The sequence below is a fragment of the Rattus norvegicus genome, chromosome 7 (assembly GCF_036323735.1).
Source record: "Rattus norvegicus strain BN/NHsdMcwi chromosome 7, GRCr8, whole genome shotgun sequence".
Taxonomy (NCBI): domain Eukaryota; kingdom Metazoa; phylum Chordata; class Mammalia; order Rodentia; family Muridae; genus Rattus; species Rattus norvegicus.
The window spans coordinates 112,109,428-112,133,367 of NC_086025.1; the positions used below are offsets into that span (position 1 = coordinate 112,109,428).

At 55.3% G+C, this 23,940-nt stretch overlaps 1 protein-coding gene and 1 long non-coding RNA gene across 7 annotated transcripts in view; one reads left to right on the forward strand and one right to left on the reverse strand.

Annotated features, from left to right (window-relative positions):
- LOC102549375 (uncharacterized) overlaps nucleotides 1-22,233 on the forward strand; it is a 25,851-nt gene extending 3,618 nt beyond the window's left edge. The window contains exons 3-4 of one of the 2 annotated variants that reach the window (XR_010053444.1): nucleotides 12-12,071; nucleotides 13,410-22,233. This is a non-coding gene — a long non-coding RNA (uncharacterized LOC102549375). Of the gene's footprint in view, nucleotides 1-11 lie in introns of both variants that reach the window. The other variant, XR_593647.4, reaches the window with a different exon arrangement.
- Nucleotides 1-23,940, reverse strand: part of Elfn2 (extracellular leucine-rich repeat and fibronectin type III domain containing 2) — a 51,283-nt gene that overhangs the window by 7,430 nt on the left and 19,913 nt on the right. The window contains exon 1 of one of the 5 annotated variants that reach the window (XM_063264450.1): nucleotides 7,147-7,285. The exons of the other annotated variants lie outside the window; for them this stretch is intronic. The gene's annotated coding sequence lies outside the window, so the exon portion shown is untranslated. Of the gene's footprint in view, nucleotides 1-7,146; nucleotides 7,286-23,940 lie in introns of those variants that run through there. 5 annotated transcript variants of the gene reach the window in all.

Here is a 23,940-nt window from a genome sequence, read left to right on the forward strand (position 1 = left end):
TACCCTTTTAGAACCAAGGACTCTTGTGCCAGCAAGGACCCCAGGACCCCTGCTTCCATAAAGCAAAGGAAGGCTAGGGTGACAAGGCGGGAAGGAGAGACTCGGGAGAGTTACCGTGTGTAGGGGCGGACTGAGCACCAAGACAGAGGAGGAAGATTGGAGAGGATCGGGTGGGCACAAGCGCATGGCCACCCACCCTCCAGTGCATACTTGGCACGCAGTGTCCACATGCAACTGCTGGCCTGCACAAAGCCCATGAATCCAAAGCTGCATGGGCTACACATGGGAGGCACACACACACACACACACACACACACACACACACATACACACACACACACCTCCCTACCATCTGTGTACATGACAGACATGTCCACACATCCAAGTGGGCACCCCCAAATCCGGATAAGAATTAAGAAGCCCAGTGAAATGCCTCGTTCTCCATGCCCAAAGATAAATAATTCATTTGTTGTGTAACTGCTCTTGTTCCAAAAATAATTCCCTTGTCTCAGCTTCCATGGGGGAGGGGAGCAGAACGGGCTGGCAGTGGGCCTCCCTTGTGGTGGGGGTGTAAGGGCCAGGGTCTCTGCAGAAGGAGGGCTGGTTCTGTGGGCAGGACTAAGCCAAAGGAGGAGGGGCAAGAGTGAAGAACTCTAGCCCACTCCCTAGCAGAAGACTGCTGGGGAAGGTGCATGAATTCCAAAGGGGGTTCAGGACTTGGGACCACCTCACGTCCTTCTGGAGTCAGAGAAGGATGAGGCTTTGTACCAAGTAACACAGCAAAGCTGGGTCAGGATCAAGGTTCCTAAGACACTGACAGTCACCATGGAGCCAAGGGGCCCTGTCCGCCTGATGAGCTGGGTAAACAGCACTGTCTCTTAGCTACCTCACTCCTGCAGTGTGGGGGAAGCCAGCAGCCCTTTCCTGGGCCGTTTGATGGGAAGTGTCAAGGTGCAATTTGGCTGCTCATCCTGGGACACAGAAGACTGAGCAGCAGCGGGGGGTCACAGCCCGTAGCCCATCTGATTCATCCTTTACTTGCCCATGAGGAAACCAAGTTCCAAAGCGCTGGGGAGATTTGGCTGGGTACCGTGCAAGCTGCACACAGCCAGACCTGGCGCCAGCTCACACCCTGCACTCCAGACTCCAGAAACTATGATGGCCCTAGACAGTTGCATTCCAGCAAGGACAAAAGGTGGTCAGAGAGATCCACATTTGTTCCGGAAAGCCACAACAGTGTCCACAAGAGCCACCTCCACCCCCTGCTCCTCCTCCAGGGAGACTCTAGGAAAGAGCGCTTTGAAAAAAAAAAATGTCTAGACTTTGTGTTAAAGTGAAGCCAATTTAAAGCTGTGAGCAGCAGAGGAGAAAAGGGAGGGAGGCATGTGAATGCACCCAGAGGAGGCTCCAGGGGCCGTGCATGCCGCAGAGCTAGGTGATAAGGTCTAACCTGGATCAAAGGCTGGCTCTGTAGCAGGACGGGAACCTTAGAGGCCAGCCTGACATACCTTTCTCCCCACTGTGGGGCCAAGTGTGGGAGTCACAAGGCTGCCCAGGCAGCTGACAGTCCTCCACCCTCACCCACACCACACAACGCTCTCATAGCCGAAGACTTTGGCTCCTCTGACACATAGCCTCCATTTCCCACCAGCAGCCAGATCGTCGTGGAGGGGGGTAAGTCCTCTCTCAGTTGCTGTCTTGAGAAGCAGGAACCAGCCTGTCTGAGAGCCCTCGGCCTGTAATAGTGGTTCACCCTCAGTCTGGGGACCACATTGATATGCAGGTGCACACACAGGTGTGCAGCTGGCTCGGTGCAGACACAAGGGCACTGATGTATACACCGAGATGGCATGCAGGTTGGCACAGACGCAGGAGTATGTGTGTGCACACAGGACAGCAATGGTTAACCATGGGGCCACATGCTGGTGTGTGCAACGGTGGCAGGCATTCTTGTCTGTGGCCTTGGAAACGCAGCCAATTACTCCCCACTCAATGCTACCTAAGCACATGTATGTTGCTCATACATGTGTGTGTGCGCACATGCTTACACCACCAGCCATACACAGAGCCCCTCCCCCTGCTCAGATCTAAGCTAACACATCACTTTAGCCCACAGCTGAGGAAAGCCCAGGTGAGGCAGAGGATAGGAAGGAGCCAAGAGAGGGGGCAGAAAACGGCCCTGGTTTGGAGAGGTGCGCTGGTTCCCCGGCTCTGCCCTTCCAATCAGGCAAGGGTAGGCGGAATGCCCCATAGTGTCCCCCCCCAGCCCTCAAGGTGACCCTGAAGTGGCCCTCTCCTGCTCCTCTGCTCCCCAGGCTGGTTTGGGCTGGGGCCCAGCGCCTACTCTCCCTGTGACGCATGCACGGTGGGGAGGAGGCTCCCAGCACAGTGTCCCGTATGCGTCAGTTGCCCTGTCCTCATCCTGGGCTGTCTGCCCACCACCCGTTGAGGCCTGGTGCAGCCACGGGAAGGACAAGGCCACAAAGGCGCTGACTGCAGCACTTGGCCCCCTGCCCAGCTGCTCGCCAGATCAAGGTGCAGGTGTGCAGGGGATGGGTGTGAGGGTCTCAGGGTCAAATATACAAGGTCAGCCTCCCGTGCTCCTAGGAGGGTGCTCCTGGAACACAAACATCCCTGGGAGGAAGGAGAAAGGAAGCTATGGAGACAAACAAGCACGTCCAACAGGACTGACCACAGGGAGGGAGGTGACAGGCTTGGGTATGACCCGTGTACCTGCTGCCTACCTCCCAAGACCCAAGGAGACAGAGACTGGACCAAGCTAAGCCCCCAAACAGATCTAAGAGCATGTCAGAAGGAGGAAGGAAGCGTGAGAACACACGTAAGAGCATGTCAGGAGGAGGAAAGCGTGAGAACACATCTAAGAGCATGTCAGAAGGAGGAGGGAAGCGTGAGAACACACGTAAGAGCATGTCAGAAGGAGGAGGGAAGCGTGAGAACACACGTAAGAGCATGTCAGAAGGAGGAGGGAAGCGTGAGAACACACGTAAGAGCATGTCGGAGGAGGGAAGCGTGAGAACACATCTAAGAGCATGTCAGAAGGAGGAGGGAAGCGTGAGAACACACGTAAGAGCATGTCGGAGGAGGGAAGCGTGAGAACACATCTAAGAGCATGTCAAAAGGAGGAGGGAAGCGTGAGAACACACGTAAGAGCATGTCAGGAGGAGGAAAGCGTGAGAACACATCTAAGAGCATGTCAGAAGGAGGAGGGAAGCGTGAGAACACACGTAAGAGCATGTCGGAGGAGGGAAGCGTGAGAACACATCTAAGAGCATGTCAAAAGGAGGAGGGAAGCGTGAGAACACACGTAAGAGCATGTCAGAAGGAGGAGGGAAGCGTGAAAGCGGCTGCCGAGAGCCCGATAATGACCATGCTGAGCCCCAGGGGCAGCTTAGGAGCCATGCAGCAACAGACACGCCAGCACAGGCAGGGAACACATCTCAGATCTGTGCAGCATCGGCAAAGAGCAGTCTGGCCAGCTACAGGCTGTGCGATGTCTCTTCCCATGAATCCTTGGAAAGGAGGAAGAGCCAGCAACCCCAGTGGGCACTGGGGTGGGGGTGTAGGTCAGAGCTGGAGAGAGACTGCCTGAGCCACCTGGCGGTGTTCTTCTGTCTCAGGCTTGGCTTCAGTGGCCAGGTTGACCCAGCTGGGGTTGTGCCTTGGCCATGGTTTCCCTTCATGGACTCGGAATCCTGGCGTCCGCAAAGTGGGGTGAGCCCGGCTCAGTTGGATTCCAATCTTCTCATAGGGAAGCTGGGGCCAGGACAAGAGAGGGAATGTGGTCCAGGTCCTGCGTAGAACTAGAGCAGATCAGACTCAGGACCCAGGGTGTCAAGCCCCAGCCTCTCAGTGGGATGCTCTGCTCTCAGCAAGCGTTCACTCCCTGCAGTGCAGCGCTGGCCTGAACCCTGGCTCCCACACACAGCTCAGTGGACGTACCCCACAGGCATGGCTGGCTAACAGTGGGTTCCCACAGGACAGAAGCCCAGGCCTAGCAGTGTACTTGGTATGGCTTCTACCATGACACCACAGCCTGTGGTGCTTTGAATAAGAATGGCCCACTCTGAGACTCTTGGTGAGCCTTGGGCATTCTGAGCCTCAGTTTCCCCTCTTCTGTGGTAAGGTGCCCAGTACCCGGGACTTCCAGGAGCCTCTGGGACACAGCAGAGCACACCTGTCTTGTAACGTCAGTCTCATCTGTGCTGACCCCAGGCCTCCCACTCCTATGGGAACACTGCTCAGCTCAAGTGACAGGGACAGGACATGGAAACATGGCTGGTGCCCTGGTCACCCCTTAAAGATGAAGGAATTGGCAGGGAAACATTGCTGGTGGCAGCTCAGCCCCAGCACAGACACCTCACAGGGTCAGGCTGGCCAAGCTCCCTCCATGCCACAACTCACATCCGTGACTTTACCCCAGATTAAACAGAACGGAAGCCTCAGTCCCAGACAGAGCTCACAAATCTTACAGCAATGTCACCACCCCTTTCTAGAGGCTAGCACTGGGCCATCGGGGCCACTCCCCATCCTTCCACCTTCTGAGGCCAAGGCTTGGGCCTCAGGGCAGGACAGTAGGGTTTACTGCTGCCTTCCCCTTCTAGAGGCTTCTAAGGCAAACAGTCCTGGATCTCTGCTCCTCTATGAAGCTGGGAAATTGTGCCACCACCACTGAACTACCTGGCAGGTTGATAAATTAGTGGGATCTCAAGTATGACAAGCCCTGGGAGAGGAAAATGCAGGCACCGGAAGTAAGAGGCTCTGGGGTCAAATACAGAGCTGTGTGACCCAGGCAGGTTCATCACCCTCTCTGGGCTCCAGTCTCCTTGCCCAGAGGTGCCTTTTCAGTGGCTCAGGCATACCTAACATATCCTTGAATGTCAGCCCTGTGTGGCTAATGCTTCAGTTAACAGACGAGAAGACTGGCGTACTAGACTCAAGGCAGTAGGGCACACACTGACCCTCATGAGTTTCCTCCTCAGTGTACCCCTACCTGACAGAAGCCTGTCCCAGCCCCTGGGAGGCTAACTTCTCTGTCAAATTCTTAGCTGAGACCTCAACCGTAGGACCTTTGCACATGATTCTGCTTAGCATATACTTTCTCAGCACACCCACTGCCTGACCTCAGTCAAGTCTCTGCTAAGCTGCTCCACACCTCACCCCTGCTTTGTCACTGAGAGAAGCCTGAGAGAACCCCCTTGTCGCTCAAGCTAGCTGTGGTCCCCTCACTGCACTCAACTGTGACACTAGGTCCTCAGCTGCCACCCACTCCCCTATACCACCAGCCAGAACAGCACACGCAGTGCCTCTCGTTTACTGGTGCAACCCCCCCCCCCGCCCATGCTTTCCATAGCAGGCCCCGGCACACCAGGGCTGGGCCACTGTGTGCAGGAAGAGAGGCTGAATGAAACCCATGACTCCTCAGGGCCAGGGTGTCAGGTCAGAACTCACCATCCATGGGGGCTCTCGATGTGTCAGGGAATGCCCTGAGCCTCCTGGCCTTGTTAGCCCCTTACACTGTTCATTTCAGACAGAGACAGAGGCTCAGAGAGGTTTAACTATGCTCAAGGTCACACTGCTGGGAACCTGAGCCAGCCTGAGTCTTGCTAGGGTCTCTGCAGGGACTGTTTGCATCTATAACACTCTCCGTAGGTGCCTGATGCTTGCTGCATCCTCTCCCTCCCCCACCTCCCAACCATGATGTCAGCTCCATCCTACCCTAACTTCAGCCTTCCCAGGTCCTACAACTGTGCTACCTGGAACGCAGAATCAAGGCTGATGTCTGAGCCATCACTTCCACCAGGCCTGGCTTCCTACCTCTGTCAGAGCAGCAGGGGCATGCGTCAGTGTTGCTCTCACCTTGTCCTAGATGTCACCCAGGCCCCGGGGCCCGTGCACACACTGCCCGACACCCTCAGAACGTCCAGGACAGCCGGGGGCCTCTCTGTCTCTGTCTCACCCGAGGTGCTGGGTTTCATCCACCCCATTCAGTCACGTCCCATTAGTCTCAGCCCACAAGCCAGCTGCTCTGCATCCCCAGGGAGCTGGCCTCTGCCCTCTGCCTCAGCACCCATACTGTATTGCCCCTTGCTGGGAGCAGCCATCGCTGTACCATGTCACAGGGAGGAGCTAGCAGGCCAGAGGAACACGCCATCCCTCCAGGCACACACAGTCAGGCACCACACCTCCAACACCCCATAGAGGCTGCTCTTGTACCTGCTCTCTCTGCACAATAGCCACAGCTTGCTGTCTCTGAGCTTTAGTGGGCTTCCAAAACCAAAAAGGACTCCCCTCTCCACCCTTTTCCACATGTATGGGGCTTGGAACTCTTGGCTGGAGACATAGCCAAGAAGGGCCTGCCTTAGGTGGGGCCCTGACACAGGAAGAGCATGGCTTTGGGGCAATGAGGTCTGGGGAGTGGGTTCCTTGTGCAAGGCCTGAAATTTAGGATTTATTGTCTGTGGGCCTCAATTCCATCAGTTGAGAGAACAGCGGTGTGCATGGGTCTTGGGTTCTGCCCACCGTGTCCCTCTCCCAGCTCACAGGTTCCTCTACATCCCTACTCCCAGCACTAACCACAGACAAACCTCCAAGCTGCTGCAGACAGGAAGTCAAGGATTGCTACAAAGCCTTGGGCTTGGCCAGTGTCCAGAGTCTGCCATGGAGGCCCAGCCCTGGTTTGTGAGCAGTTCTGCGATCGATACTTAGCCTGACCCAGCTCCTGCCCACCCCAGCCCCAGCCAACCCAAGGCTCCAGGCACAGAGGCCCTTAGGTGGCTCTGTAGGGAAGTCCATTCTAACAGCACCCCAGTCACTTCCTGACTCTTGCAGACCCCGTCCCACCCTCGCTCAGGGTGCAGTCTTCCTTCTCCCCCACCATCACAGGATCTCTCCTCCCCTGGAACCCAACTCCCCTCCTAGCCTCTCCTCCCCACACCTGACCCTGCCCTTTCTCTCCCTGGCCTCTCCCCCCCCCCCCAGCCTCTCCTGTCTCCCCACCTAATCTCTTTTCCCCTATAATGCCTGCCCACTCCCAGCCTGGCCTCTCCACCCACATTGCCCCTGCCCTCTTCTGCCTGACCTCTCCTCCCCCACTCGGCTCAGCAGCAGCCCCTGGGCACTACTCACCGGTCTCCACTGGACCCGCTCTTGCACAGTGCCTGTGCGCGCACGCTGCCTCTGCCTGCATGGCCTCCATTCATTCATTCAATAAACATTTATGGAACACCTACTATGTACCAGGCACCGGCTAGGCCCACCCTCTTGGTTCTACCTGCAGTCTGCTCCTCCTCCAAGGTCCCAAGGGTGGGCATTTTCCTGCCTTCCAATATCCTTAGGGTCGTTCCAAGGCAGGGCAGTTTGTCAGGGGACCTCTGGGGAGAAGCGGAGGCTCCAGGTTGGAGCATGCAGCCCACTGGGGCTAGCCTGGCCTGTCAGGAGAATACATGGGCAGAAAAGGCATCAACTGGGGAGATCACTCATGTGGGGAGGGGAAATGGGCCTGTGAGCCTGTGCTCTTTTGAACACCGCTATGCAGAGGAGGGGACTAGGTCTCCAGCTGCTATGCAGTGCCAGTCTCCTCCTTGGCCCCAGGCTCTGACTCATGCAATGCCAAGGGACCCTGCTTCATCTGGACAGTAATTACATTTTGTTTTTAGCTAGCTGGCAATTGGGAAGCTTGGGAACTCTCGTCTTTAAAGCATCCCTGTTTCTGGAACCCGCTAGCATCCTTAGACAACCGGGTACACCATGGTTCTGCCTGCTCTAGGACAGAGCAGGAGGCACGGCCCTCCCTGACTGTCGCCCTGATCCCTGGGAACTGTTGGTTATGAGGCCAACAAGATGGGGACTCTTGGAGTCGGGGTAGAAACACCAGCTTGCATGGGGACCCACCAGCAGGCTGCTCCTAGCCCACACATCGGACCTTTTACCTCCATCCCCACCAGATACTACTATGCCCCACAGTGGTTCTGGGTCTCAGAACTCTTAAGACCATCAACAGCATGGGGTATCATTTGGGGAGCCTCCAATGGTGAGTCTAGGGTTCTAGAATGTATCTGTGGCTCTTTGGTCCTACCAGTCTATTGAATCTGGGCCAGGACTAGGAGTCCTCCATTCTCCAGGACTTTAAACTGTCCCGTGTGTTCCTGGCTTCCCCTTGGCTTTTAGCAGGGAGGTCTTCAAAGAGCATCCCACACCTGATGCCCTCCTCTGAGGACTTCTGATTCTCACCTGCCCTCCACAGTGCTACCTGGGTTTCTGGGTCACATGGGGATTCCAGCTGAATTTTCAGAACAAGCCCCTACCCTGCCACCTGGCCTCTGCTGAGTTCCTGCTCAAAGCTGCAAGGACATCAGGCCTAATCTAACTCATGAGCCAAGTTTGGACCAAAGGGCTGGGGGTTCCGGACAACCAGGGTTTCCTCCCATGACTCACTGCCTCTCCCAGACCCCAGCATCCAGGTGTCTCTGGACTCTCAGCCCCACCCAAGGCTGTGGCTAAGAACTCCTCCCAGGTCTGAGTCAGCTATCTCCTTCCTACCTCCAGGCAGGTGGTGGCAAAGGCCAGCATGGGTGCCACCTGAGACGGTGTGGAACACCCTCTCCTGGCCCTGAGGGTAGTTGCTCTGGGAGTTGGGGGCCAGCCTGAAGGCTGTCTTGGAGGCTGCAGGGGGCCTGCAGCTGCAGCCCAGAGAACAAGGAGGCTCTGTCCGCACCCAGGGCCCCGGAAACGCCACTGGGGGAGGGCCACCCGTGACCACAGTGATGACATGCCTTAAATCATGGAAGCTCCTGTGTCTACCCACTCAGGGGGTCTCTCAGGCTATCCTGCACGGTCAGGGCCATACTCTCTCATCACACACAGGGGACCTGGCAAGCTATCTTCCTGGGTGTTTCCTCTTCTGAGAAAAGGGGACAGGAAGGGGTCTCACTATAGGGAACAGCTTAGAGGGAGCAGGGTGTGGCACATAGTAACTGCTCAATAAAGTTGACTGCTCCAGAAGGTTCTGGAGGCTGGCTCCGGGAGCAATGGTGCCAACTGGCAAGCCTCTAGCCTCATCAGCTCCATGCTGACAGTGGCCGTGCAGAGCCTGTGGCTTGGTCCCTGCCCTGCTCTTTCCTCTGGTCCTGAGAGCACAGCACCCAACTCTGTCTTTCTCCTGACCCCTCTCTGAGGTCCTGGACCCTCAAAGCCCATTTCCCACCCCAGCCTTGAAGCCTGCAGCAGCCTCGGTTTCTCTCCCATTGCCAAAGCACAATGGCTGTTATAATTAACGGATTATCTCAGCGCGACAGCTGTGCCCCTTTGAAAATTAGGTTGAATAACAAGATCCTGATGTATGGTAATTTCCTTTCATCTCTCTACCACTTCCTCTCTCCCTAGCCCCAGCCCTGTTACGAATGCAAATGCTCTACTCCATTCCAAACACCTTCCTCCCACTGCAGCCTCCCCTTCCTGGGACTGAGCTTGGGGTCTGCCTTCCCTGACCTCCAGGGGTCTCTTGCCACCCATGTCTTGACATCCATTATGCCTCCCTCTCTGAAAACATGGTGGGCAGAGGGAAATAACAGTCATCCCAGTCTGAGGAACTGCATAGCTGCCTTTCTCCCAAAGTCCCTGTCCCTCAGAAGCTTACCTGGGGTACCAACCCCAGCTTGCTGCTCCTCTCCAGCCTGCCTCCTGCCCCAGAGTACATCTTGGTCCTCTCTGTGGTTCCTAATAGATGCTTTGTGATACCCACCATCACCTACCTACCCCCCAACAGCCCTGCTCCCGTTGCCTGTCTCCTCCCTAGCACCTGGAAGGACAGACACTCTTCCCGCCCCCACACATCCTGTCTGGCTTCTCTCCAGCTCCCCACCCTAGGGATCTTCATGCCCACCAGCCCCACTCCTGCTGGACTCCACTCTGGCAGCATCCTGACTGGTCGGCCTCCTGGCTTTACCAACCTATCACATCTATCCTCCTCCCGGCAGAGGGAGAAGAGCTAGAACGCAGAGCTTCCCTGATTCCTGGCTGACAGGGAAATTCCAGCACACCCACAGCCCAGCCCCTGTGGCTGGAACCTGCTCTCCTCATCTGGTTGGGGTGTCCCTTATGGGTCCCTATGGCCCTTGGGCTTTGTCCTTCTCCATCCCTAGCAGAATCCTGTCACTTGCTTCTCCCCTAAGACTCAGCTCTCCAGGGAAGGCCCGCTTCTGAGTCTCCCCACCAGCCCAATAAACACCAGCCCTCAGTAGGTGCTCAGTGAATATCTACAGCTGCTAAGTAGAGAGGAGAATCAGCCCTCCCATGAACAAATTAAGAAACCGAGGCTCAGAGTGGCTAATGGTCTCTCACACAGTCATGCAAGGCAACACCCAGACTGGAGCCCTGCTCTTAGGTCTGAGTTCTTTGTGTTCTCTTCTGAGGCTGTAGGGGAAGACGTTCCCCACAGTGGGGTGGGGGTTCAACACCTGGAAGCCTTAGCTGGGGAGACAGGATCCCAGGCCAGACTGTCACTCTCTATAGCTAACCCTGAACCCCAAGCCTCAGCCTACAGAAAGGAGCCACCTCTATACTGGTCTATAAGGGTGGCATCTGGGAGAGCCCTGCCATGGCTCTCAGGAACACCTCAAAGCATTGGGGTAGACAGGGTGGGAGAGTCACACAGAGTACGGACCCTCTCAGCGAGAGGTAATGGTAGGAGCATTGGTGGGTTGGGGTCAGATCATTACCCTGGGCAATGTTGGGTTGGGTCTGGTTTACTACACTGTGAACTGGGCCCACAAATACCCACCTCCATGGGCAGTGGTAAGGACCAACCATGACATGCCCAGCACAACACAGATGCCACACTAACTACATGGCTGCTGGTCCTATGGGAGTTCCAGGGACAGGAAGAGGAGGAGTTTGAGACAAAGCAGCCATGTGTCCCTAACTCGCTCCTCAACAGCCCATTATGGCCACCACTGCCCCAAACAGAACTCACATCCTCAAACTCTCTCACTTTCTCTGAGCTCACACCCTAACATCTCCTCCTCTAGCCCCACAGAGCCTCTGGGATGCCTGACCCCATGCCCTCCAGGTTTTTATTCCTGAGCCTGAGGAATGAGGGTTGTTCCCACCTGTCCCTCACCGCCTTGGGGCCCAAAGCTCAGCCCCTTCTCTGCAGGAGGGGGATGGCCTCCCTGCTCTACTCCACCCCCAATAAGTGGCCCATGGAATCCTGAACAAGCCTGGCCCCACCTTGCCCTCCCATACTGGGAGGGGAAACTGAGGTATAGACAAACAGTAGCCTTCCCATGATGCACTTCAAGCCTAGGCTCTGCTCCTCCAACCCTCCACAAGGCTTCTCTCTTGGTACCAGAACTATCTGAGAATGGGAACCCCCACTTTCCTCTCTGTGTTCCCCAGTGCCTAGCCTAAGGCCTGGCGCATAGTAGGCACTCAGTAAATGTCTGTTGAATTGAATTGCACTCAGGGCGGCCAGTCGTCTCTGCTCTGGAAGAGAAGCATAGAGTTAGTGGAGCTGTTTCCATGGCAACCAGGGGCTGGACCACACTGTTGAGGGAGGAGTTCAGTCACCCGCTACCAAGGACCCCAAGGGCCCTGGAGAGGGGCCTGCTGAGAGGGAACATTCAGACTTTGGTGAGTCTGAATTCAAGTCATGCTGCCCCTAGGGCCTCATAGGCCCCATCTAGAGGTAACACTTTGGTCCCTTCCAGCAGATGACAAGGACCAGAAGAGATGCAGGAGGCATGCACATAGTGGCCTCCAGCTTAGGAGCTGCGAGTACTTGGTACCTAATGACTATGAACTGCCTGGGAATCATGCCCATTCTACAGCTGAGAGGACTGAGGCTTGGAGCAGGAGCAGGGCTGCCCTGGATCCCGTGCTGTATAGGCAGTCTCCCTGCAGAGTTGGAAGAAGCAAGGCATGACAACGACATCCTCAGACAAAGACACAGACCCCACCCCCACCCCACTGAGGGTGGCCCCAGTTCAGCCCAAGCAGCTGAAGACTGTGCAAGCCAAGAACCCAGCAAGAGTTCCCGAGCACAGAAGGGCAAGGTGAGAAGGGGGCTCACCCCCGTTTGCCTCTCCCCACAGGACGAGCTCAGATACAGCAGCCCCCCAGAGGGTTCAAAGCAGTCCTCAGATCCCAGGTTGCCATAGCCTTAGCAGACCCAGAGTTAATATAGATCAGTGGGGTCTATAAATATACAGCTAAGTTGGCCCCGCAGGGCCCCAACCCCAACCCTGCCCAAAGCCGCCTTCCTTCTGGGCCTTGGTTTCCATGTTTGTCACAGCAAGCTGCACCAGAACAGAGCCTGCCAAAGTCAACAGAGTTCTACCCCAGTAGGGCTGGCTAGGAGAGAGAGGCCCTTAGGGCCCAGGTCAGAGCCCCAGAAGGTAGAAGAGACAAAGGAGGCTCCCCAACCTCCTTGTTCTCTCACAGCCAAAGGTATGGAGGCTGGGGCCTGCTCACTGCCTAGGAGTGTGGAGCCATAGTGAAAGAGACCTAGAGTAGAGGTGGGGCTGCGACTTCAACATCCTACAGCCAGGAGCCAGGAGTCACAAGAGCTGCCTCCATGGGCCACGCTCTGGGGTATCCTTTGTCCTCTGGGGCTATCCCAGCTTGCAAGAGGAAGCAGCAGGGCTTCATTGGGGGTGAAGCCAGGAGACAGCCCGAGCCACTCTGCAAAAGCCAGGGTGCAGCAGAGCCCAGCGTGGCCTCCATGCCTACTCTGGAGCTGGAGGAAGGAAAAGGCAGATGCCACAGGCTGATTCCGTGCCCACAGCCAGATGTGGGTCAGAGGCAGAGGCGCACCTCCTGGTGCCTCGAGAGCACCAGGCCCTGCACGCTTAGGATATCAGCCACAGCAACAGGAGCACTTGAAGGAGAAGACAAGGCAAGGCTGAGAGGGGACTGTGTAGCCCAGCGGTAAGCACGTCTGGGATCTGACACAAGTGCCTACTGACTCATAAACATGCCGTCCCCAGCAGCAATGGCTGCAGCATCTAGGTGCCCCAAGGCCACACATGGGGAAGGAGCAAGGTCTCATGGGAATCTCAACTCACAGGACTCACACAGCAGGTAGAGAAACGGGAGAGCCTTAAGGCCATCCCCGCCTCTGCACCCCTTAGGACAAGACCCGGAACACTCCTGAGCTGTGTTCATGCCCTCTGAGTCACAGGATGACAGCTCAAGCCCGCCCCTCACAGTCAGCAGCCTGGACATCACTGGGCATCCTCAAAGCCACCTTCCAGACCCCATGCAGCTGCTACAAGAAGTGAAGGGTAGACCGACGGTCCCTGCCCCCTTTACAAACTGTAGAGCATTATCCTTCACCAGCTTCTATAATCCTTTCTCATCTACATCTCAACTCTCTTTCCTCCGCCCCCCAGGTTAGGACAGAGGACCTCACAGGTACCCGCCTAGCGCCCCTCACAGCCTTTCTGTCCACTCTTCTCAAATCCTGCACCAGTGTGGATAAGTGCGCCCCAGGCCTGCCTTAGCGCACAGGGCTTGCCTCACTGGACTCTCTGCATCCTGGGAGCCAGCCATTAGTCTGTTGGTTCCATCCATCCTACATCAAGGACATAGAGGCTCACGGTGGTTAACTTGGCTTTCTCAAGACAGCCGCACGAGAAACAGACGTTTCGGCCGTGACTCCGTTGAGTCGGAGGACCTGCTTGGGTGTCTCCAGCACTCCGGCCGCTGTGGTCCCCAGTTCATCCATGCCCACCTGCTCCCAGTTTATACAGCTTCCCAGATGTGTACAATATTCATGTTTTCACCGCAACGGCTCAACACCTCCCCTCCAAGGCCTTCGGGAGCCCCATTAATCATTCAGACACACCTGCATATTCATTAACTTCTGAATTAATACAGAGTCCTTTATTACCTCAGGCCTGCTGCCTGCATTAGAGACACTTGGACTTCATTCATTATTAAACTCCCCTGATAAATGATCACATCTCTTCTTCACAAGGGAGGGGCACAGCACCCAGACCCGCGAGCCAACAGGTCTGATCCCAGTATCAGCGGCTGTGTGACCTTGAGCAAAACCCTTACCCTCTCTGGGCTTCGCACATGTTGAACTGGTAAAATCAGACAGGTCAGTCGCCACTGGCCAGCTTTGTCAAGGTAGTCTTATCCCACCCTTTGTCCCTGCTCTATCAGTTTCTTGGACTCACTCATTCCTTGCTCTCCAGAAGTGAAGTGACCCTAAAGACCACCCAGGGTGGGCTCTGTCACTAATAGTGGCAGGGATTATAGCAGCCCCCAGCACCTCCCGAGCCCACCCCTGCCCCAGGTCTTGAGCTAAGCCCAGCACTGTTCCTCATAGCATACACCGTGTTCAGTATAGAGAGGCAGACATGGGGTGACTGAGGCCAGCAAAGTCAAGCTTCTCTCCCCAGAATGGCTAGGGCTGGCTGTGAGCTCCACAAACCATCTGGTTCGGGCCGGCTCCATCCAATGCCTCCTGCCCTCACGGATCCTTCCACGCGCATGCTTGCCGGATGGAGACGCACATAGCTGGCTTCCTCAGCAGACATCACATCGGTCTCCATTATGCCTGGCGCCTAGAGGCCCAAACGAAGCGTGAGGATGCCTTGGTTTGTATCCCCTTGGCCCCCACCCTGCTGGTGGAAGAACCCTGCCTTCCACCTCCACCACGCTCCTCAGGTGGCTCCAGGCTGAGGGTCACCAACGTCAGCAGGTCTAGCTGCCTCCCCACCCAACTGAGATACAGGCCTGAAGCTTTGTTCTCATCCTCTGGTTCTATCACTGTGGGCCCCCTACCAAGCCCCTGGGTGCCTCTGCTCCATTACTCCTCATGCCGAACTTTGGCCTCTCCCCCCTCCCTCTCATCCCTCATCTACAATCTATGTTGACACCTGCCCAGGTCTCACACTTGCTGCCCCTCTGCCCAAGCCAGTACAGCTCTTAGGCAGATAGAAAGCAGGACTTCCAGCATCCCTGCATCCTCCCATCCCAAGGGCCACCCATTGGGGCCTCCTCCTCAGAGCTAGTCAGGAGCTGCCTTGGGCCCAGGTTGAAGCTGGAAGTCTTCTTGAAGGTCACCATCCCCCAAGGACCTGGCTGTCCCTCAGACTCTACCCACCTTGTCTGATTATGGGTTCCTCCCAGACTTGTGGCATCACACAGCAAGCAGCCCCAACCCACAGCCCTGGTAACAGACAACTGTGCAGTTGATACCCCATAAAGAAGCTTCCTATGGAGTCCCTGTGGCCAGCACTGGGCCACCCACCACCAACAGCTTAACCAGACCACTTCTCAGATGAAATCAAGACCCAGAAAGACAGAGCAGTCTGGCCAGGACAGTGTGGCTGGGATGTAAGCACTACCCTATAAGAATCTGGCTATGGCAAAATGGATATCAGGCCCTGACCACAGGTCGGATTATTTAGTCACTCACACCCTGAGGGATGGGCCTAGTTGTCCTACCCATCGGAGAGATGAGGAAATGGGCCCACAGCAGTGGAGCCACTTGCCTAAGAAGCTAAGAACCCAAAAGCATGAGATTGCCCCAGCTGTACCTCTCAAGCTGCTCTGCTTAGATTGCTCGGGAGTGGGGGAGAAGACACGAACACCACCAACAGCAGAGGCCTGAGCACGGCCTTCCCTCAGCAGCAGACACCAGTCCCTCACAACCTCCACCTCCTCTGTAAGTGCGGGACCAGACTATCCAGCGCCTCATCAAAAAAACTTTCTCCATCGACCATCCCCAGACCCTGAGCTATAAAGACATGTGGAATGGAGGAATGGAGGGGGTGGGTACTGACTGTCACCAAAGGGATGGGAGATCCAGGGAATGAGTGACAAAGAGTGACATGGGACAGGCAACAGCCAAGCCCTGAACCCCAGGGCCACCAGGAAGCTAGAGGACAGACAGAAGCTGGGGAGTCTGGGAAGCTATGCACCCAGAAGTCTATGTCCTGCCAAGTACCCTGTCCACCAACTGCACCTGCCAAGGTCTTGTAGCTGCCTGGACTGGGACTCAAAAGGGAAGCAGGGATAAGGGGTCAGGAGCGTGGGATGGGACACACGGGGACCCCAGGCAAATCACAAACCACAAATGCACTCAAGCTTTAGAGTCTAAAGATACCTTCCTGAAAGTTATTTTGTACAACAGTCAGCTCCTAATTTCTCTTATAAAAAGCCACTGGGCTTGCAAAAGCAGGGCGGCCTGCCTAGCTTTCTGGACACATCTGTGTTGTATGGTCCGCAGGAGCCCTGCAGAGGTGGGGGGAGCATGATCGCAGTTCCCTGGCCCCCCCTACACAAGGTAAGTATACAGTAGGTGATCAGTAAATGCAGCCAATGCTAACTGTCAGAACCTGTGTCCCCAAGTCTGTGATCAGGCACAAGTACCATCTGTGGTCTTCCACCTCAACGAAGGTCAGAGCCAGCAGTGACCACAGCCCCGAGGAAGGGAACTGAAGCCAGAGGAGGCGGTGGCTTGGACCAGCCTCAGAGCACCCCAAAGTCCCTCTAGAGCACCTCTTCTATCCATTAATATTGTCGAGCTGCTGCAAGTTCCCTGCCCCTTTCCTCAGCCCCTCCTCTCTGCCGTCTGACACTTGCTAGTCCCCTAGGTTGGTGGCTCTCAACCTTCTCAATGCTGTGACCCTTTAACACAGTTCCTCAAGCTATGGTGACCCCAACCGTGCAATCATTTTTATTGCTACTTCTTAACTGTAATCTTGCTACTATTAGGAATTGTAATATAAATATTGGATATGCAGGGTATCCAAAATGCTGACCCCTATTTGACCTCTGGAGGGTCTTGACCCACAGACTGACAACCACCCTGCTACTGCTACATCCACTTGCTAGATCCCGGCATGCTTGAGGCTCAGCAGGTCTATCCTACCTCTGCTCCTCAAGCGCCCCCATGTGTCACGGCTGCCATCACAAGGCTGCCTGTGGTTCAGCCTGATCTACAGCTCTGCCTCTCCCACCTTTGAGAAGACCCACCTCACACCTCACACCTCACATCTCCCCCTTCCCTCTCCTCCTTTAACCTCTCTCTACACTGCCTCCACACAGAGCTTCCCAGAAAGCTCTCTGCTCTGAGGCTGCCCCGTGCTGCTCAAAATCTTTTGATATTTCTGCAGTCCTGGAGAGGGGACCCCAGCTCTTAAAGTCATAGCAAGCATCTGTATAAGAACCTGTATCTTCCTCCCACCAGTGCTGTGAACTTCCCCAGTGTTAGCCCCGTCACTGCCTCCAGGAAGTCCTTCCTAATCCCAGGTTTCTCTACTGAATTGTCCTGTATTTGGCAGTTCACCAATGGTCCACAGTTTTCCCTTGAGAGGACCAGGGCAGCATGGGTCCCAGCATAAAGGCAACACAGAGAAGGAACAACACTGGAGGCAAAGGGACCGTGTGACCTTCCCGCAGCTTTCCCGGGGCTGTTCTCACTAGTACCCACAACAGGATCCAGGTCATTATTATCACAACTGTAGGGGCTTGACCAACATGCGGACAACCTGGCATCCCATCTTAAACCTGCCCAGGACCGTCAGGCCAGACAAGTGCAAAGGGACAGGGACAGGGACGGATGTGGATGGAGCTTCTGAGATGAGCCCAGTCCGCATGTGCAGCTGGCACAGCTGGCCTCTTATCAAGATACGTGGGCCCCACTACACATGGGCAGTCTCTGAAGGCCAGCAGCTGGCCTGGAGCTGACCCTTGCGTGCATCTGCCTGTGAGAGGCGAAAGGAGCACAAGAGAGAACGAACCTTCACAGACAGCAGCCAATTGCACCCTGGGAGCCTTGGGCCCCAAGGAAAGAGCAACAAGAAGCACCTGCAACCCAGACCCCCATTCTTGCTCTAAAGCCTCCAGCTGTGTGACCTCCGGCAGCCTGCACAGCTTGTCTGAGCCAACTTCCTCATGGGTCTCTAGAGATGCGATGTTAGATGAAATCAGAGCAGTGCACGCTCGATGCAGAGCACCTTGTGAATCAGGCCCTTTCAGGGTCCTCTTCACAAAAGCCTGCTCAGAGCCCTGCCGCCATAACTGGGGCACCAGACCTGTTAGCCATGCAATGCCATGCATGGTGACCTCAAACCTTGCACAATGCCCCCACTCTACAGGTTCCCTCTGGCTCTGCCCTTCCCTCTCACCCTTCAAAAGCAGCTGGGATGCTGGGCTTCTAGCCCAGCTGTTTCTGCCTGTGAGCCAGTGCAGCCAGCAGCAGCTCCGGCCACTTACTGAAGCCTCCCTTCCACCGAAGAGCAAGCCCTCCTCCGTCCTTCTTGGACCCAATCCAGGCACCCTTCCCTCCCTGTGTACCGACAGCTAACCGGTCCACAGACAGCTGCAGCAGCTGCCCCCAGGGAAGCCCCCTCCTGGCTGCAGCCTCAGGCTACCATCTGTGCAGCTACCTGGGTACCATCCTAGACTTCAGAGTCACCCAGTACCTCCTCGGCTCCCTGGGAATCTGACAGTCTCCTGTGGCAGGAACTTGGAAGAAGTTCCACTCTAAGCACAAACTACTTCTCCCCACACAAACACACACTCTCTCTCTCTCTCTCTCTCTCTCTCTAGGTACATGCATGTGCACAGCATGGGAACACATGCCATACATGCACATCTGCATACCTATGCTTATGTGCCATGTATGCATGTACATATACCACGCATACATATGCATGCAATCCAGTGTGTCATACATATGTACATGCATACCACATACATGTGTGCTTATATAGATATGTGCTCACACATGTATGATATATATCTCATCTCCCCCCCTTCACTGGGGCTGGGCTCTCTGGTTATGTCCCTTGTTTTGGCCCCTCCTTTGACCCTGTTCCTCCCCATTCCTGCCCTCTCCAGTGGGCTGCAAGCCCCCTTTTCATTGTTCCCCTCTATCCCTTTGCTCTCCCCTCGTGTGTTTGGTCTTGAAACACCATTCCCACATCACAGCTCTTGCATGCCTGACATGTTCCCTACTGCTAGAAGACACTGAATCAGTGGTTCTCCTCCAGGCCTTCCTCATGTTCCCCTCCAGGCCTCCCCGGTGCTGCCTGGTAAGCATCTCACTGTCTCTAACCCTAGCATCTGTTCACACCTCTTGGCCTACACAAAGATTCCACAGCCCCACTGTACTGGCAATTGCTACCAGGGACTCCAAGTTGCCTCTTACAGGAAGTCCTCCAGCACAATAGGCTTGGTCTCTGAGCCTGCCCTCTACTTGGCCTTGAGAATTAAGCAGAAGCTGTGTCTAGTGGCCTCTAGACACACACACACACCCCAGTCCTTGCATAACGCTTCTCCATACAGGCCCTGCAGAACTGCCTCTCCCATGCTGCCCTAGCTCTCAGGGGCTACTCCGTCTACTGTGATCCTCTTACTCACCACTTCTCCCATTCCCATGAGCCTCCAGGGTCACACTCCTAAGCTCCTGTCATGCCTGCACCCTGACCAGCTTCTGATCAGTTCTCCCTCCCTGTCTACACCCAGGGGAGGAAAGCAGCACCCAGCAGGTCCTGGCAGAGCACATGGAAGAATGGGGGCAGGGAGGAGAGATGGGGAGAGAGGGTGGATCATTAGCCTCTCTGGTCAGCAGCCCTGACCTGTCTGCAGAGGGGCCCCCATGTGGAAACCCAGAGGAAGGCCCACCTGCACTTGGGAACAAGAGCAAAGGCATCTGCCTTCTCCCTCCCCAGTCCCCTGGACTCCTGGGACTTAGCTGCCTGGACAGGCCGGAGCCTCTGAACAGGTGCCTAGAGACCAAGTCTGAGCTACCCACATCCCAGAGTCACCATAAGAGGTTCTGACTTTTGAATGGTCACAATCCACACACAGGAAACTGAGGCTTACGGTCCTGTCACATCTCCCAGAGTGGTCCAGCATCCTGCTCCTCTGGGACCACCCCTAAAAGAAAGAACACCCATTCTCCCCCCGCCCTCCCCCATGAGCCTCACACCTACCCAACTAGAACAGGTGACAGTGAGGGCTGTGTCTGCAAAACCACAGGCTCCCGACACCCTGCCCATCTCTAGGCCTGTCACCTGTCACTGTGGCTCACCGCTCCTGCCCTGCTTCTTCCTATCTGGGGAGATCCAGTGAGGGCTCAGCCCGAATCACTCATAAATCACCACATTTGCGAGGGACTTCTGGTTTCAATAGTGACAGCTGCCATTGTAAGTCACGCATGGTTTTTATTCTGCCCCTCCAGGCCCCACTCCGTGCCTTGCCTTCAGGCAGGCGTGAGGGACCCGTGGAAAGCAGACAGCGTGGTACTGCACTTAGGAAACTCACCACTCCTGAGGAGATCCACTGGAGACCAGGCGTTGTTAGTGGGTCATGGTGGGGTGGCTATGGGACTTCAGGACAACGTCCTAGGCCAGGCCAGAGTGAGGCTCTAGAGCAAGGATCAAACCCCTCTCAGCTCACAAAAGACAATGATTTCAAGAAACATGAATCACAGGAAAAGGGGCATGGCTGCCTGACAAGCCACTGTCATCTCTGTTCTCCATTACTGTCATTGTCCTCGAGGAAACTGAGGCCCAGAGATCTGAAGCAACAGGCCTCAAACCCCATTGCTCTGGGACAGCAAAGCTTGTGGCCTTTCCTATAAGTCCCAGGGCCTCTGAAGCAGCTGATGGCAGTCACTAGAACAGTCTCTGATCTAAGGGCCACGTCACTGCTGATGGCACTGAAGCCAAAGGCTCCCAGAAGCAGCAGGGCAAGAGAAAGCCTAGCCACAGTAAGGGTCACCTGGGAGCCATGGACACAGCTGTGTCATGAACTCACCTGGAATCAGCCAAAGCCAGCTAACACTGGGCAGGAGCAGAGGCCAGCCTTACCTGGAGGTCAGTGTTACCGTGTCACTGGACAGAGCCCGCCTCAGCCCTCACTTACAAACGAGGGGTACAGATTTCTGCATACTTCCCAAACATTAACAGGCTCATAAGAAAATGAGATATTTCCTCAGCCCCACAACACCCTGCGTTTGCTTAATTTTGTTTTCCCCTCCCTTCCCCAGCATCTGAGATGGTGAGAGACATGAGAAGCTGCAGATTCCCGTGTTTCCCTGCCAAGTGGGTCTGCCTTTACCTCCCTCCCTGCTTGCCCTGGAAGGGAACACATACACACACACACACACACACACACACACACACACACACACACACACACACACACATTCGGGGGCTAGGTGTACTATCTTCCTGCTGCTGTGTGACCTCAGGCTCCAGACTTAACCTCTCTGTGGTCTAATTGCCTCCAAACAAAGTAGGAATTGTGATTGCACCCTGTCTGCCTCAGGGTGGGTGTGAGGATCAAGGCAGATAATCCCAGTAAAGTGCTTAGTAGTCTCTTGGCACCGAGTGAGCCCTCAATAAATGTTAGCCCTTGTTATTATGTAAAGGAGAGAAGGAGAGTTAAATACCTCCCCCAGCTAATCCATTTGTAGAGTTTGCCTTCTGGGGCAGGCTGGCAGCTCCAAACACAGCCCAGCCCGCAGTTTGGTTGTGTTGGCTAGCTCCGTGGATTTAAACTCCAGCTTCCGTGCCATCAGGCAGAGCTGGCTGACCACTGGAGCTGGCTGCAAGCCCCACCACACCCTACTGCCTGACTCAGACCCACCCCACAGGCAGCTCCACATGAACACAGCAGGGTTCGTCGCTCAGGATTGATGTATCTCAAAAGTTGCTTCAGAGCCAGGCACAGTGGCCCGTGCATGCAGTCCCAGAACATGGGCATAGAAACAGGAAGATCAGAAATTCAATGTTAGCCTGGGCTACATGACACTCCTGCTTCTTCAGGAAAAGGGTTTTTAAAAGACCACCATGGTGGCCCACGCCTGTACTAAATGTCAGCACTCAAAGTGCTGAGGCGATTATAAATGTCTGAGGCTAGCCTGTGTAAGACTGTGGGAGAAAGAGAGAAGGAAAAAAGAAAGACAGGATGTGTGTGTGTGTGTGTGTGTGTGTGTGTGTGTGTGTGTGTTCATCTTCATAATTTCATGGCCTCAGAAGGTAAGCTAATGTGGTAGCCCACTTCTGAGCTCCTAGTATTCAGGAAGCTGAGGCAGAAGGATTGCCAAAAGTTCAAGGCTACAAAATGAGTTTTCAGTCAAACAGACTCTCTCTCTCTCTCTCTCTCTCTCTCTCTCTCTCTCTCTCTCACACACACACACACACACACACACACACACACACACACACACACACACACACACAGCTGAAGAATGAGGAAAGCAGAGAGAAGAGTAACCAATCCACAGGTCCCAAGGGAGAGGATGGGCACCAGACTTCGCCGCTTTTCTCCCTGTCCCACCAGGCCAGGTGGAAAGGTGTACCCAGAGGGCGGCTAAGCAGAAGCTGCACTGCCAGCCAACCTAGGGGCTTGGAAAATAACACTTGTGTGTTCGCAGACTATTACGGGGGGCTTGCTGGATAAGGGTAGGGGGTGAAGATGGCCCCTTCTCCTTGGAGTCCCCATATCCTCCGTGCTGAGTCTACCTCCGCTAATGGCTCAAGGCAGCAACCATACACAGGGCCCAATTTTATGAACCAAAACTAACCCTCACAGTCTGGTCTGTTTCGGATACTCCAGCGACATCCTCTCCCATCTCCCAGCCCTCAGGAAAAGCAACCGGTCCAAGCAGCAGATTTCAGAGTCACTGAGAGGATCTGAAAGCCTGGCCCCCAAATCCAGCCCTCAAATTCATGGCTATGCACTCCCAACGTGCACCTTCTAGCAAGAGGCAGGAAACAGCAGCCAGTCCCTTTTAGGACAATCACCTGCCTCACAGCTCTCCTCACAGGCAAGGGGAACAGTGGAGGAAGGATTGGCTAACTACAATGTGTCTCAGCTTTTCCAGGGCCTCTCTCATGGCTCGCACCTACCCCTTGGCTTATACCCATCAAAGGCACAGGAAATAGCCGGTGGCCACTAGGACTGGGCAGGTCACTGTGGCCCTGCAAGGTGACCAGTAGTATGCTGTGTGTCAGGAAGTCAAACTTCTTCCCAGGTGGGGAGAATCAATGCTGGGCACCCCCATGAGCAGAGATAGGGGACACAGCCTGATGACTGGGGTCCAGTGAGGCTCCGAGGGAAAGAGGCAAAGAGAGAGGAAAGGAGGCAGGCTCCTCAGAGGAGAAAGAACAAGGTCAGGATGGAGGGGCAGCGTGAGAGCCCATGTAGGGGAATGAGGGCACCCCAGGATTGTCACAGATCACACATGGGGATGAGGGCACCCCAGGATTGTCACAGATCACACATGGGGATGAGGGCACCCCAGAATTGTCACTGATCACACATGGGGATAAGGGCACCCCAGAATTGTCACAGATCACAAAGATGCCAGGTTCATAGAAGCATCATCCATCATGGGCCACCGACTGGGTGTCACCGTGGAACCCACGGTCTCCCATGATCTCTCAAGCTTACACCCCTTCCAAGACTCCCTCCATCCCCCAGTACCATGACACTTGCCACTCAGTCAGGCCCACCTCTCCATCACACGTCCTAACAAACCAAACACAGCTGTCCATGGACTTGCCCAAGGTCCCGCCAAGCCAAGAGTGGTCAAGCGGGGACTCCAAGCCTGCTCACAGACACTCTCACCACTGCCTCCATGACTTTGGAAGAAGGCCCTAGGCAACCCCAGCTGCTGCAGGGGCAAACACCAGAGCCAGGGACACAAGCAGAGGAAACATGAGAAGGGCCTGAGGAGGAAGGGGTGGGCCCAGAGAGAAGACTGGATCCCAGTCCAGATCCCGGTTGCCTTGGCAACAGGACTAATTAATTCCAACTTGGGTTCCATCTGTGCCCTGGCTGGATGGGTGGTTTGGGCTCGCGGGTGTTTGTTTTGAAGAGAAGGGGAGAGAATCAAGAGAAACTGAGAGGCTGTGGTCCCAAGGGTTGATGGGGGGCTGTGACACT